Source organism: Cuculus canorus, chromosome Z (genome assembly GCF_017976375.1).
Source record: "Cuculus canorus isolate bCucCan1 chromosome Z, bCucCan1.pri, whole genome shotgun sequence".
NCBI lineage: Eukaryota > Metazoa > Chordata > Aves > Cuculiformes > Cuculidae > Cuculus > Cuculus canorus.
Window position 1 is genome coordinate 50,077,538 of NC_071441.1, and position 15,580 is coordinate 50,093,117.

General features: G+C 36.1%; 1 protein-coding gene across 3 annotated transcripts in view; it reads right to left on the bottom strand.

Moving 5' to 3' along the window:
• Window positions 1-15,580, bottom strand: part of LINGO2 (leucine rich repeat and Ig domain containing 2) — a 512,589-nt gene that overhangs the window by 110,484 nt on the left and 386,525 nt on the right. The window lies entirely within an intron of this gene.

A 15,580-nucleotide genomic window follows, 5' to 3' on the forward strand; every position in this document is an offset into this window, starting at 1 on the left:
AAAGAGCCTAATTTTGTAAGAAAACCCACTCTGAACTTGTAAAATAAAGCAGAGAAAAGGAAGGCTTGTCTCCATTTCTCTTATAAACCAACAGGCAGAATGTAATTCTTTATTACACCTTATTTAGTGAATGAGAAATACATGTTGACCTATCTATTCTTGCAGTTAAACTATTTTTAGCATAATTTCTACTGCATAGGTTTGTCACAAACATTGTCAGCACTGGCTAAACTTTTCATTGTTGACATAGCTCAATAGTGTTAACTAAACTAAGACTTTTCTTTGCTAATAACAAGCTCACTGCTGGCTACCTTATATATATGCCATCATTCTCTGCTAGGAATCAATAAATCAACAAAATAGTTATTTTATCTGAGAGCTTACTTGAAGTGCAGAAAAAGAAGTCTTCAGAAAATCTTAATTAATTTTTATTTTTTATATCGATTAGAGAAATTAGTTCTGACATGGAGAATTTCACCAGAAGTTATCTCAGTATAGCCATAATTAAAAGCACTAAACTGAATAGCCCTTATTTAGCAGACAATGATACAAATTTGTAAGACTGTAACTAACTGTAAACTAACAAAATCAGTCATGGAAAACCAGCTTTAGATGGTGCATTTTCAATGAAAAGCTTTTAACTCAATAGACCATAAGGTTTATAGTACAAGGATGATATCGCTGAAGATAATTTTTTAATCAGTGAAGATATGAATATATTTCCAAGTGATACTTATGGTATTTCATGTACTCATTATTTCAATATAGTTTTCTCCTGTTTTTTTTTTTTTTAATTTTGAATGACCACTCAAAGGCCATTCTCAAACTCAACGTGAGAACCCATACTGGTTTTGGAGTGAATTGGCATTTTATAAGGGCCTCTCTTCAATAAGCTGTCTGACTAGGTCTATGTTATATCTTAAAAAAATCTGAACCTTGACTTCAGCATTGAATTTGACATATAGCTGTGTGGTATGTTCCAACAGGTTTTACATCTTTTTGTTTTTGACTTTCTAATGTCCTTGTGCTAGAAATTGTAATTACCTTATTATTCATTACCACCTGCATATATTTTATTAACGAACTAAATCTGCTAAATAAATCATTTGATGATACACTGTTACTTCATATAAATTTACACAGTGTGATTTGAAATATAAAAAAGCTGCATGTTTTTTGGTGTTCAATCTCAGGCAAGAGTGAGAACAGCAAAACGACTGTCTGGAAATTTACCGTTTTATAGATTGCTTAAGTTAGTTATGGCACAATATATTTTACCTGACTGATGTGAGGTCATTCACCTTGCTACTTTCTCAGCTTTGGAAATGTTTGTAACCTTTCTGAATGATCAGTTATCACATTGCTTGGCTGTCTTGCTTTTGCAGTCAGTGCTCATCCACAGAAGATTCAGTATTAAGAGAAAGCTGAGGCAAGCAACTGAAGAGGGTAAATCACCAAAAATCCTCAAGAAGTCTAGAAAACATGATCTATCAAGAATGACAGGAAGAACAGTAGAAAGGAGAAAATAAATAAAATTTCTTTCTGGAGAATGACAACACATTGCTTCTTACCAAGACCTTAGCTCTACATGTATTTCATCTCTCTACATCTATTCTACATGGCTTTACAGGAAGATTAAAAAACTTATCTCATTAAGGGCTGTAATTTCTCAGGATTTGAAGTGTTTTATTTGATCTGCAGCACTAAGCAACTAAAGCAATTAAATTGAATTAACGTAGTGTCAAGACAACTGTCAGGGTAAGTAGTTGTTTAGGTTTGGGGTTGTGATCAGGTGGGCTTTTCAACCTTTCTTTGTAGTTTTTGTAAATATTCAGTAGAGGAAAAAGACAATTATGCCTCTTCCAAGTACTGGCCTCTGCTTTTGTCTACAGTAACCTGTGGCAAAAAAACCAGTTTGCCTTAAGTCCTTCAACTGAGTTCTGAAAGAAAGAAAGAGAGGAAAATAAGGTATAGAAAGGATTTGGAAAATAATATTGATAATGGTATAGAAGTATTGTATTTACTTGCTCAGGGTCTATAGACTTCTAGAGAAATTATTTTTTGGCCATCTCTGGGGATAGGATACTATCACAGGGAGATCTTCAACCTGATCTTTTATATGCATTCTTATGTCCCCTTGTCTCGTTCAGTTTTTCTGACTTCATCTACTTTATAATTCTATTCTCCTCTCATTCTTCTCCTCACAAGAATAACTTGGTGATCAGAGTCTCATTGTATGTCACTGCCTTTGCCCTTTATCTGATATGAAATCTGCAGGGCTCGTACAAGTTTATTCATGTACCTAGAGACATTCCCTCTGCTGGCTGACATATGCAGAAGAATCTGACTCTAATGCTATAATATGTATGTGATCTCATCATCGTCATAAAGTTGACAGGGTATTCACACCTTGTCACTAGGATACAACAATTGATATTATATTCTATGTGCTTCTCTAGAAATTAGGTTCATCTCAGGCATTTCTTTTTTTCAAATTGTGTGAATGTATTGTGCACATTGTTTTATTTCCTGAGATTTTCTTCCTATCCAATAGCTCATTACAAAACTTTACGCAAGTTTGAAATAATGTGCCCAGTCTCCACATGCAGAATTCTCTACTCTTTTCTGGAATATACATTCGTAAATTAGCAATTTTATCTGCCAGCCCAAATATCTACATGTACAATGACCTACTTATGCATTTTGATTTGCAAAGTAATTCTTCAAATCTAGATACGTTCTATTGAATGATAGGTAATAATAACTTCAGTTGCATCATGAAGTAAGAATAAAACCAGAAAATGACTGGGGTTTTCTCATTACCTCTAAGAATAGCAGCCTACAGGAGAAAGAAGAGGATGCTTTCACTTGCTTCCTTAACAGCATTTTTTCAAAATATGGCTACAGATATGACCAGTAAAATGTTGTATTTTTTAATCATAATTGTAGTTTCAAATATCTTAGAGATGTTTTTTCTTCCATCTCACTCTGCTGAATAGACAGAGCCTAAATTTTGGGTCAAAGCATAATTTTGTTCTGTTACTTTTTTTTTTAACCTCCAGTGAGGTTGAGAAAACAAATTGATACTACTTAAAGTTATTAAAAATTGTTCCAAAATCTAGGTGGCTTAAGTTATTGTAGGCTCCACTAAGACAAACCATTGGCTAATTTACCATTTCTTGCATACAGATCTTGTGCTGCCTTCCAGTCAATAAAGGCATGTTTCAGTATTGATCTAGTTTGTTTCATAGTGGAAAGGGGTACAAAATATTCTCTTTTCTAAGAGAACTTTCCACAAGAAATTCTTCATAGCTGTGCATATGTACCTAGAACATTATAGTAGATTGACTCTATCTTGTTTTGGTTCTGTACAAATGCTCTTTTTACAAACCATTTAGTCATCTTAGAAAGAGGCAATTCTGTTTGTTTTTTTTTTTAAATATGAAAATGAGGCACAGCTATGAATAGCACATCAGATAGTGGATGGGTGATCAGCAAAGATACTGAAGCAGTGAAGAATATGCCCTGGTTTCAGAACAGTTTGTGGAGCCCATTGTCAGCACTGGTTTCACCGTGATGGCATTCTAATATTCTCAGAGGCTGGAAAAATGTCTATGCAGCCCAAGACATATGGTAGTTTCAGGTTTGTTTTATGCCATGGTGAATCAAACATTAAAAGATATCTTATAGGGGAGAGGACCTTACTCACTGATGCTAACAACAAGCCTATGCCTGTCAATTTATGTGGCATGAGGCACTAATTGTCCTTTCATTACCTTACAAAATCACCCCATGATCAATAACTATAGAGATATTCAAATGCTTTAAAATCCTATCTAAGAGAATGTCATCTGCACATTTGTGTAAAACGCAAAACAGGCATGCTTTAGGAGCTTGTGTGAGCCCATCTCAGGCTGTGCAGGTCAAACCCTAATCATGAGCAATCCCAGAAGAACAGCTGCATGTAAATCTATCTTATATTTCTGAGAATGTTCAAAGGCATGGAGTAAAGGTATAAGTTATAAAAAAATACCTACATGAAAGATTGTTTCTGCTTCACCTACAGTGCATTCTGTGTATGTCCAGAGATAACTCACAATCGTGTGGGTTTTTCTTACAAGGTAATTCAAAAAACAGTTAGTACTAGCTTGTCATCAGTGAAGTCTTACTGTGGCAGGAAATAAACTAAATGGTTTTCTCATCCCATAAGAGCCAGACTTTTCCACACAACATGAGCAATATACTCAGTATGATGCCATGCCAATCCCAGAAGTAAACTATTTTATTTGCTATGCTATATCTTCTAACTGATTTCGAGTTTTCAGATAAAACATTGTTTTTCAAGAGCCCGGAAATCATTTCAGTGCTACACAGTTAGTTCTCACAAGACAGACTAGAAGTGAAAATGCAAGGCTAAAAACAAAATATGGAAAAGTATTTTCTGCTCTTTGAAGACTACATGAATGAAGGGAATCTTGCATACACACAGATATAACTAAACCATTATAAAAGCAGCTAAAGCAATTCTTCTTTCTTTCATGAAAATAATTTTTCCAAATCCTTTTAAAAAACTTCAGGGTTGTGAATTTTGTTTTTACTGCTTTCAGAAACTTACAAATTTAAAGTACACAATAAAAGAGAAAATTTAGTGGGCAGAGATAAAACAGGCATAGCTATTCTTCTGAGAAGCACAGCTGGCAAAACACAGTTTACCCTCAATGCCTTACTGCCTTCCTTTGCTGTAGAAACTACAGATCTAATCTACAACCTGCAATCACTACAGCCCTTCCAGTATTTGTCCTCCTTTCCCTGTCCCTTCCCTGTCCCATGTGCCAAATATTTCCTCCCATGGGTCCGAAGATTACAACAGAAAAAAAAACTTATGCCATGTAGCTCACCACACCTGTGTGTGTGCTGTAAGAAACAAAGCAGATATCCACCTTGCTCACATTTCAACCTTTTGTTCCATGGGTCATCAATCTGGGATTCTTCCCTCTACCCACCACTGACTAAACCTGTAGAAATTTGAATCTTTGAGGCACCTACAGTGTTGCACTTGATCCAAGCTGGTCAGCTCCAGGTTACTGGACAAATAAAGGGGAGGAAAAGCAACAATTTCTGTACAATTGTTTCCTCAGATGCACAGAGTGTTAGGGACACTGCTGCACAGCTTGTACAGCACAGTGGAGCAACAGGCAGCACCGCATGAACCATTTGCATGCATTCAGATACCTCCTAAATGTCTCTTACTGTATAACACATAGACTCAGTAAAGACTATTTTTTTCCTCAAAACCACCTGTGAAGTGTCATTATATGACATTTTTATGACAAACACTAGCTCATTGTATAGAAAATTCTAGGCACCTAATGCTCCATTCCTCTAATGCTGGTCATCAGAATTGCCATACTATCTTTTTTGGAGCTAGGGAGGCATATATTTAAGAATGTACTAAAATCTGAGTTTTCAGTTCCCCTTATTGAGATTTGTATACATACTCTTTGAGGTTAAGTGTAAGCACAGGAGTGTCCCTTTTTTTGTAGACTGCATGGACTTGATTTCTCCTGAGAACAGTATATTTTGTGATATAAGATCACTCAAGTTACGAAGTGGCATTCCACAGAGAACAGGAACAAGTGTTGTTTAATATTTTTATTGGAGGCATTGTCAGCAGGATTAGGAACACACGCAGCAAATCTGCCAACAACATCAAGCGACATGGTGCAGTTGACATGCCGGAGGGAAGAGATGCCATCCAGAAGGACCTTGACAGACTTGAGAGGTAGGCCTGTGTGAACCTCTTGGATTTCAATAAGGTCAAGTGCAAGGTCCTGCACCTGGGTTACAGGAATCCCAAGCACAGTTACAGGCTGGGTGGAGGATGGATTGAGAGTAGACCTGAAGTGAAGAACTTGGGGGCATTTGTGAAAGAGAAGCTCAACATGAGCAGGCAACGCACACTTGTAGCCCAGAAAGCCAACTAAATCCTGGTCTGCATCAAAAGAGATGTCACCAGCTGACTGAAGCTGACTGTGATTCTACCCATCTACTCTGCTTTCACGAGACCTCGCCTGGAGTCCTGTGTTCAGTTTTGAAGTCCTCAGCATAGGAAGGACATGGATCTGTTAAAGGAGGTCCAGAGGAGGACCATGAAGATGATCAGAGGGCTGGAGCATCTCCCATAGAGGACAGGCTGAGATAGTAGGGATTGTTTAGCCTAGAGAAGAGAAGACCCCGGGGAGACGTTACAGCAGCCTACTAGTACTTAAAAGGAGGCCTACAGGAAAGATGGGGAAGGGGTCTTTACCTATGTAGGGAAAGGATAAGAGGGGATATTTTTAAGATGAAAGAGGGTAGATTTAGATTAGATATTAGGAAGAAAATTTTGACTGTAAGGATGGTGAGACACTGGGACAACTTGCCCAGAGAAGTCAAGACTATCCCATCCCTGGAGGTGTTCAAAGCCAGGCTGGATGAGGCTTTGAGCAGCCTGATCTAGTGCAAGGTGCCCATGTCCATGGCAGAGGGGTTAGAACCAGATGATCTTTAAGGTTCCTTCCAAACCAAACAATTCTATGATTCTGTGATTCTAGTATTCTATTAAACATACTCTAGGGAGACAGTTACTGCTGATGCAGTGCCTATTTTACAAGAGGTTCCTCAGTAACAGGAATAGATTGGTCTTTACAATCAAACCTCATTTCCCCTCTCTCTTATCAGCATAGGACAAGAATAATTGTGGCATACGCTATTTTTTTGTTTCTATATTTGGCAGTGGGCTACACTGCTGTGTTTAAAATCAATGCCACATTTCATAAAATTTTGCTGTTATGTGGGCTGTATGTAGGCTATGTGCTTTAAAGAGCAGAAGAGTAATTTTTTATATTCACTTTGTAAGGTCAGTAAAATACTATAATTAAAAATCCCTCAAAGAAGACATTACATAAACACTCCCTAAAGAAACTTCTGTATTCCACTACAGTTAAATCAGTGCCTACTTGCTCCTTTTCTAATAATACCAGTGTTTACCAAAACGTCGGGATATCTCTGCTTGTGCTGTGACTGCTTCATAAATACCTGCCTTTGACTTATATTTTGATGAAATATTTTTTACTTATCATATGCATTATGATTGACTTTCCAATACCTAAAATATTTTTTACTTATTATATGCATTATGATTGACTTTCCAATACCTAAAATATCTACAACACCAATCTTCTACATAATATATTCAGTCTCCCCTAGGGACAGCGAACACCTAAATTGGACCAATATTTTATTTTTAAGACAGCTATCAACCCATCATGACATTGGGATTTTTCTAGAGTTTAAATACAGAACTCAGATTCCACTAGCAAATCATGTCAGAGATGTGCAATAATTCATGGCACTCAGACTGCACAGCACTTTCCCCCTTGACTCAGCAGTGGAAGGACCTAAGAGATCTTCCAAGAGCAGCTAAGGAAGACACACTTGACTTCAAGCAGAAGTTTTCATGAATATCAACAACTTACACAGCTTCCCAAAATTGTTTTGGAGTAGTATGAGATGGACCCGGACAATGCAGCCTCACTCAATAACTTCAGAACCTGGCCCTATTTGTTCTCTGACTGCTATCCTTTCAATACAGAGAAAACTGTGCAATAGCAAGCCAGCTTGACATTTATGCGCTTTTTAAAGCATCTTTTTGTCATGCTTTCAATATCAGCATTGTTTAAAATGCCTTGTAGAGTTGATTGCTCCAGGGAAAGTACAACATGGGGAAGAGAAGGAAGAAAATAATTTAAAGCCTATACATATTGTTCTAGCTGAAATTAATAAGATGCAAGACATAATGTTCAGCTGCATATCCACAGAAGCTGTTTCTACTATGATATGAAATTGAATTGATAAGCTATAACAGTAAAATAATTGCTGGGGAAAAAAACAGCCATGTTAATAATAGATCTAAGCATCTTTCAGCTCTCTGAATTTCTCAAATATACCTTAAGGTAAGAAATAGAACGGGTTCTTCAGTTGAGAGCTGAAAAACCTTTACTCCGACATCAATTTCATTCCTCATTTATCAAGCGTCCTTTGGAAAGAATTGCGGTCGTGGTTTTGTCTCACAAAGTTACAAACTAGTACTCAGTAAATTCAAATAATTTTCCAAATTGTGAAAAAAAGCAGTGGGTATTCCATAAGAGTTCATATCATCCTCAGCATTACTTACATAGCTTCTCAAGCTTTCAAGACAAAGGTGACTTATTATCTACTCTGTTTAAAATAGTAGTTTGTCAGTCTACTTTGATATAACAGATGCACCATTATGCATTACAGTGTGTTTTATTTGTGTGCTCTCCATTATGTGTCTTTGAGAAGAATAATCTTCCAAACCTTTGGAAGGAGGGGAGATTTATGAAAATTGCTTTTAGGGAAAGCTCTTGAAACTTTCAAGTGCAGCAGACAGAAGAATGCCATCCTGAAGCTGGGAAACTGCAGCTTGTTGAGACACAGACAAACCAAAGTAAGGAGTAAAAAAAATAAAGACTCCAACAGCTTGGAAATAATTGCTTCTAGGGAAAAAATACACAGCCATTTGGAAAGTCATAAGTTAATGGAAAGCAAGGATCCACATCTGCAAATACATGGTAGGAAGAGGAGGAAACATATGCATAAACATTTTTTATATCTATTCCATCTGACCTAGTACTTTTAAGCTTTCTTCATGTCAAAACTTAACTAATAATTACATTGTTGATATAGTAATGAAACATAGTTTTCTTTAATTTAAATGCCTTTTCATCTTTAGGTAGCCGAGCATCAGAAAGACTCAGCAGATCCTCCTCAAGTTCTACATAACTTATATTGCCCGTCACAACAATTTCTTTCATTATTCTGATGAAATTAATTTCTACACAAAATACATTGATTTTTGGTTAGGAAAAAAATCTAAGCAAACCTGAACTTTGCCCCTGCCCCTTCTTAAGATAAATGTCACCTGTGTGGTTAGACAAAAACAGAGGGACATAAAGAAGTGCAAGCATACAGATATATGCCATTTTTATTTCATAATAAAAATTGAAATTTTCTCAATTCTGAAATGGATTTACATAACAGTGCTGTACTTCATGTTTCAGACTCAAGTTTTTGTATAATATAATGTCATCTTTCTTCACTTTTCTTTGACTCCTTATAACTGGAGTTCAAATAATTTAAAAATATCCTTTCTTTTTCCCCCTTTTCCCCTGCCTCAAAGCTAAGACTATTTAAATTGATGAAGCATTCTTGCACAATTATATGACATCTCTATTATGCCTCATAACAGCTGATCTATGAATAGAGTAAGAAAATTAAAATGTGATTATCTTAGGCTCTAAGGATTGCACAACTGAATTTTGGGAGAATTTTTTCTCTGGGCTAGACCAGGCTATTGCATATTATTTAGAGAGACAGAATAGGAAGCATCCACAGCCCTGCAATAGGAATGATACGAAATATATTCACGGCTTATTTTCAGGTTTTCCTGCAACTTTGAAACAATGAAAGATTTTGGAATGTTTTAAAAAGAAATAATATTATATTCCTCTCAGAGGCTTCCATTATTTTTAATGGTGATTGTCCCCTACTTAGTCCATAGCAAGCTAGCTCCCTCAGGATTTATATATATTCAATATATATGTTTTTACATATATATTATATAGATTAATCAAGTTTAGATTTACTTAATCTACTGATTAAACTTTTCCTTTTCTTCACCCTCAGAAGCAGAGGAATAAATAGTCTCACAGTCTGTAACAAACTGTCAGAAGCTGGCATTGAAACAAAAGAGTTTTCAAGGAGTCTAAAAACTGAGGCAGCAGTTGAGACTGCTGAAATAGTAGTGCGAGACTATCAGTATCTGTCAGAGAAGAGCTGAAATATTATTCTATTCATTTTGATGCAATAAGCAATAAAAGTAGAATATGCTGTATTTAGAAGCATGAGAAAGTAGAATATATAAAAAAGTGGAATATGCACTAAAGTATTTTTAATCTCCAGAAAAGATGGGATTAATTATTTTCTCCTCCCTAATGAAAGTATCCAGGGAAAGGCAACAAGTGACTGCTTGTCAGGGGATGAAGTAAAATATACTGTGAAACCAAATTAGAATGACATACCAGAAGGCTAAATAACTAAAAATGGACATTCTCAGATTATTTATTGGCTAGAAAAGTGCAATTGTATTTCTATTACTTTTTTCTTTTTTTTTCTCCTTTATTTTCTCTAGTAGAACTCTTCATGCTATCCTTCTAATGATTTCCCCATGCTAAAAGTGTAATTCTGAAGTTTTTGCTTTTGTAGGAAGCAAATGAGTAAACTGTCCCTGTGAATCTAGACTGGGTATGGGCCCTGTTCCCCTGTTTCTGATGTGACTTACTTTCTGCTTAGATGTTTGAAGTGCAAGTATGTCTCTGATCTTCCTCTAGTTTTAAACAGTTAATGTGTCACTAAAAATAGTTTTTTCATTGACGAGATTGATGAAGAGGAGTAATTGATCCTCTAGCATTACTTTCAGGTACCAAATTGAGCTTGCCTGCACAGCAGCTAGAAAGCTTTCGGTTTTGGATGTACAGTGAGCAGATTCAGAATAGGAATCAATGAAGGAGAATAAATATGGAATATCAAGGCATCAATCATACCTTAACTAATCATACCATAATCATACCTCAAAGACAGATTATTCTGAAGTTTTAAAGTGAAAATACATTTCAAAACTTTAGACAGGAGCTAGGCAAACCGGAAAGATGCAAAGCAGATGTTCCAACACTTCTCTGCCGCAGATAAAGTGCAGAACTCATGCAGAGTCTTTATATACATCTAGGTGACTAAGCAATGGAAAGTGAATTGGAGAAGTAAGGAACAGCTGATGGACTGTGACATTTCTACTGTTTATGTGTCTACGACACTGGCACTTGACAGTTATTAAAGTTGTCCTCCTGTTTGAGAGAGTCATTTCCAATTGCCTGTACATGAAAAAGCTTTCAAGAGAAATACAGTGTATCACCCCAAGAATTCCACAACCTAAAGTTTTGCCTGTTTAAACCTCTAGTTCTACAAATTTGCCAAGCCGACCAAGAGAACAAGCATTGAGTTGTTCTGACATTTTCTATTATAGCATCTCTCCTGACTTTTTATTATGTCCCAGATGCCACATCTTTACATAGTGACAGTGAAAACCTGGTATAACATGGCTTTTATGTTTCAAACTCAGAGATGTATTTATTTTCCCTTTGAAAGCATGTGCCTCATTTCAGGACATTTGTTGTCAATACAGAGATCAAGATTCCTGTTCCAAAGTTAGCCCGGAGAGAACGGGCTAAATATAAATATAAATATAAATATAAATATAAATATAAATAGATATAGAGGATAGGAACTGACCCAAATGAGCAAACCACAGATACAGTTCTGGAAAATCTTGAAAAACAACAACAGATAAGGCAGATGACACTTCAAGAAATTGCCTCACATTGAAGAAAATTCATTTAAGAAAGATGCCTGCCTTCTCCTCACCAACCTATCCTCTCACATTGATATAAGTTGTTAAAACTTGGCTTCAGTGAAAGTGATGACACAGAATCCACAATGTACTTTGTGGAATAGGGGAGAAATTTAGCTGATGCTTCTCCCAGGGCAGATTTGTCCCACAGGCTCCAAGATAGATCCAGTTGACTAAAAAAACAAAACTAAGAAATGCAGCTGTAGTTTTTATAATTCAAAATTGCATCAACTTAGTCTAAAAACGGAAGTGTTTGTACTCGCTTGTGTTTCCTGCTAGCCTGGAAAATGAATGTTACAGTCTCTCCAAACACATTTTGTTTTATATCAAATAACAAAACTGTGTGACTTTAGGAACAAGAAAAACAAACAGAAATAAAATACCCTGAAAACCCAAATCCTCAAACATCTCTCTTTTCTGGCAGCAGTGAGCTGGCCTTCTCCCTTTAAGGAACTACACTATACTCATTTATTTTCAATCAACTCTATTTCAGAGTTAAGAATCAAGTAATCTTCTGGGTTGCTACACTGTTGAAATCTGCTGCTTGGGCCTCATTCCTGTCAGTACAATCAACTGTTCTTGTGGGTCTGTTAATTTGTATGCCACCTTTAAATTCAGCAAACTCTCTGTGTAGGGAACAGGATGTAGAAATGTATTTTGAAGCCCATATCAACAGATCTGTTAATTAAATGTCAATCATTCAACCTGTTCAGCTAGACTTTACCACCAAGCCTAGAAGAGTTTCCAGAGTTTGAACCTGAAATAAAAGCACAGCAAGGAACAATAAAAACCCCACACAATATCACTTCTATAACATTTTCAATACAGAATCTAATTTTTATGAGGAATTCAACTTCCCATTTTCCAGCTAGTGAAATCAGTGGGTGATTTTCCTGAACAATCCTAAGGAACAATAGGAGTATTCTTGGTGAACTCATATATCTTCCCCTCTTTTGCTATTTAGTTACGCAATACCTGGCAGCCAGAGATCAAGAAGTCCATGTATAAGATACGGGGTTTCATATGAACCCCAGAGCTGTAGTTTGGGAATGATTAACCAACAGGAGGGCAGCAAGTTACAGAGTTGCCCATGTTTGCATGTCCATGGGAAAGATGTTTATCACAGTGCTTTTTTAAGGGTTAGCAAAAGCTGTAGGACAATAAAACTATTACATTATGCTTTCAAATGCATTTGGACTGTTAAGGAGATGGGATTAGGGAATATATCAGAATGACAGCTTAACCTGATGATGTCATTTCTGTGACATATCTTGGGAGTCCTGGATGAAAGGAAATAGATGAAATCTAAACCAAATTTTCAGATTATGGAACTGAAGTTCATGTGAGAAAATTACTGTGACTAAGCTCAGCAGTAAGAAGAAAAAGACAAAGCAGGTGCTTGTTAATGCAGGCAAAATCCTACAAGAAAAAATCCCACATATCAGTGTGAGTAAGAGCTCTTTTCATTCCAAAGATAATCGGGTTCAGACATAAACTTCAGAACTATTATCACACAGGAATTTGGGTTTGGTTTACATTAATTTGAATGTAAATATTGTCTCACGATTATCCAACACCCTAGGGTTAATAAAGGTCCCATTTCCTTTCACATGCAGTAGCAATGCAATTAACACAAGATGTTAAACCTTTAGTGGAAGGAAAAACGGAGGCAGGAACACACTAGTTTGATCAGTAGATGCATCCTTATATATGGCAAACGTGAAACAGTATTGGATCACACCTAACTGTGGAAAGAGGTAAAGTGTTTCCGTGGAGTTGAAAAGGAAGAGAGATGTACGTTGTCCTGAAAATAGCCTTCTAACTTTGCATACCTCTATCATGCATGATCTTCTGCATTACCATACTTCAACCTTGATGTCAATCACTGTACTTATAGGGAAGCATTAGGAAAAAAAGGTAAAATGTAGTTCAGAGGGGTGTAGAACAAATATACATAAGATCTTTTGTAATTAAGGACCAAAATCTAGCTTTAAAACAATAGTGCTACAAGATATTACAGAACATCCAGTCAAGCATGCTTGATGACAAATCACGAGCTTTTATTATAACTATTTACATTGGAGTGCTAGGGTGAAAAAATGGCCTAAGTTGTGCATGAGTCACAACTGCTATGTCCTGTTTGTTTCCATGAGAAGGTAACCAACTTAAGACTCATACTGCCCTTACACTCTGGGTTCTTTTCACAACCACTACTGTTAAAAGCTATACTAAATAACTTAAAGTCCTTTATATATATATTTTAGAATCTACACTTAGAAGTATATAGAATCTACATTTTAGAAGTATATAGGGTTTTAAGCTCTTTTTGGAGAGCTCAAATGAAACTAGAGTCAGATACATGTACACCAACATGTCTGCCAATTTAGGAAAGAAAGAAAATCTGCATTTCATATAATGATCATCACCACAAGCCCTGTACTTGACAGCAGATACCTAGAATTCCTGCATTTGCTTGGAAAGTAGACAGACTGCACTCATTTGACTTGATTAAATTCCTCTCTGGAATGGAAAGCTGAACCAATCTTGATTCATTTTTCAAATGGCAAAACCTTCTGTCTATCGAACAATGGTTTCCAGTGATTAAAACACTTTGCCAGACTTCGCAACCAAAGAGCAACTTTAGTTGCACTAACTTTAGTTGCACTAATTTTCTGTTAAACTTCCACCTAAAAGTTGTACAAGTCTGAGATCTGTACAACTCACTCAGGAACCAGGCTAAGCACACTCTGTGGCTTTCCAAAAGAGAAAAATTTCATTGATAATGATGTGATTTTCCTCTTAATTTTTAAGAAAGAAATATACATGCTACTGTTATCCTATACATCAGTGTGATTTAACTTTGACCCTAGCGGAACCTAGCCTTGACCCCTAGCTATACCTAGTATATGACATATTTGCATGCAACAAACTTTAATCAAGGACATAGCTTTCTGAGCACAGAGACAGCTGCTTATGTGCTCGATTACTGCCTGCTACAGCATTTTATAAGATGGCTCACTTTGTTTTCCTTGTGCTGTCTTTTCTACATGTCATCTCAAAAAAATTCTGGAAGAAAGCAATTCTTTTCCTTGTGGACAAAAAAAAAGTGCAATGAAAGACCAACACGAAGCCTGCAAAGTTTTGTATCCTGAAAATCATCAAACCCAAGCATATGGAAGTATTATATGGTAGTAATTGTGGTAATAAACATTTACAAGGATAGTGAGTGTGGGGAGTGTATATGTTTTTTCACCTTTGCTATGTAATTAGGATTTTCAGGGATCCTGAAAAATCTAGGAATCCTGGAGTATGTCTGACAAAACGTGTATTGAAACACACATAGAAAACCTCATTAAGATGCAATCCATTTCTTAAAAGAATGTTCATCTGGATCTGAGGAAAATGGACTTATATTACACTAATAAATACTGTGCTAATAGGTTGTCACCTCCTCTAAGTTGTACCTACAAGTCAGTAAAAAACCCTGAGCTCTGTGATTCTCCCTTCTGATTTTATATAATCCACTGCCACAAATGCCATTAAAGGGAAATGTTTTTCTTTTATTTGTTTGAACATTTTGCTTCTTTCTGTTTGGTTGGTCTGGTAGCCCATTATCTATAAATCCTTGTAATGCCTAATTGCAAGAAAAAGTTGAAAAATAATTAATAGCAAAGTTTCTGGCTTTTCCCTAGCATGCCGGTCAGCACAAACTGCCATAGGAAGTTCTGTGTACACAGCAGCAAATGCCCAGTTCAGAATGCATTGTATACAGCAGGATGTTAAGTTACCATATAGGCTGGACACACAACTGTTAACAACATTTCAGAATGATTTATTATCTCCCTTGTAGTTAAGATAAAAATCTGAAGTTTGTGACTGAAAATTTATGGATTACATTTTTAATTCATAGACTGTGTTTATGAACAGGTTTTAATCAACCCTGAACCCTGTTATACATTTTAATGTTTTTTAGTCTAGGCATTTCAAAAGCAATTAAGATGCTTGTAAATAAAGCAATATTCTTCAATTTAATAAGTTTGAATGCAAACACCCACA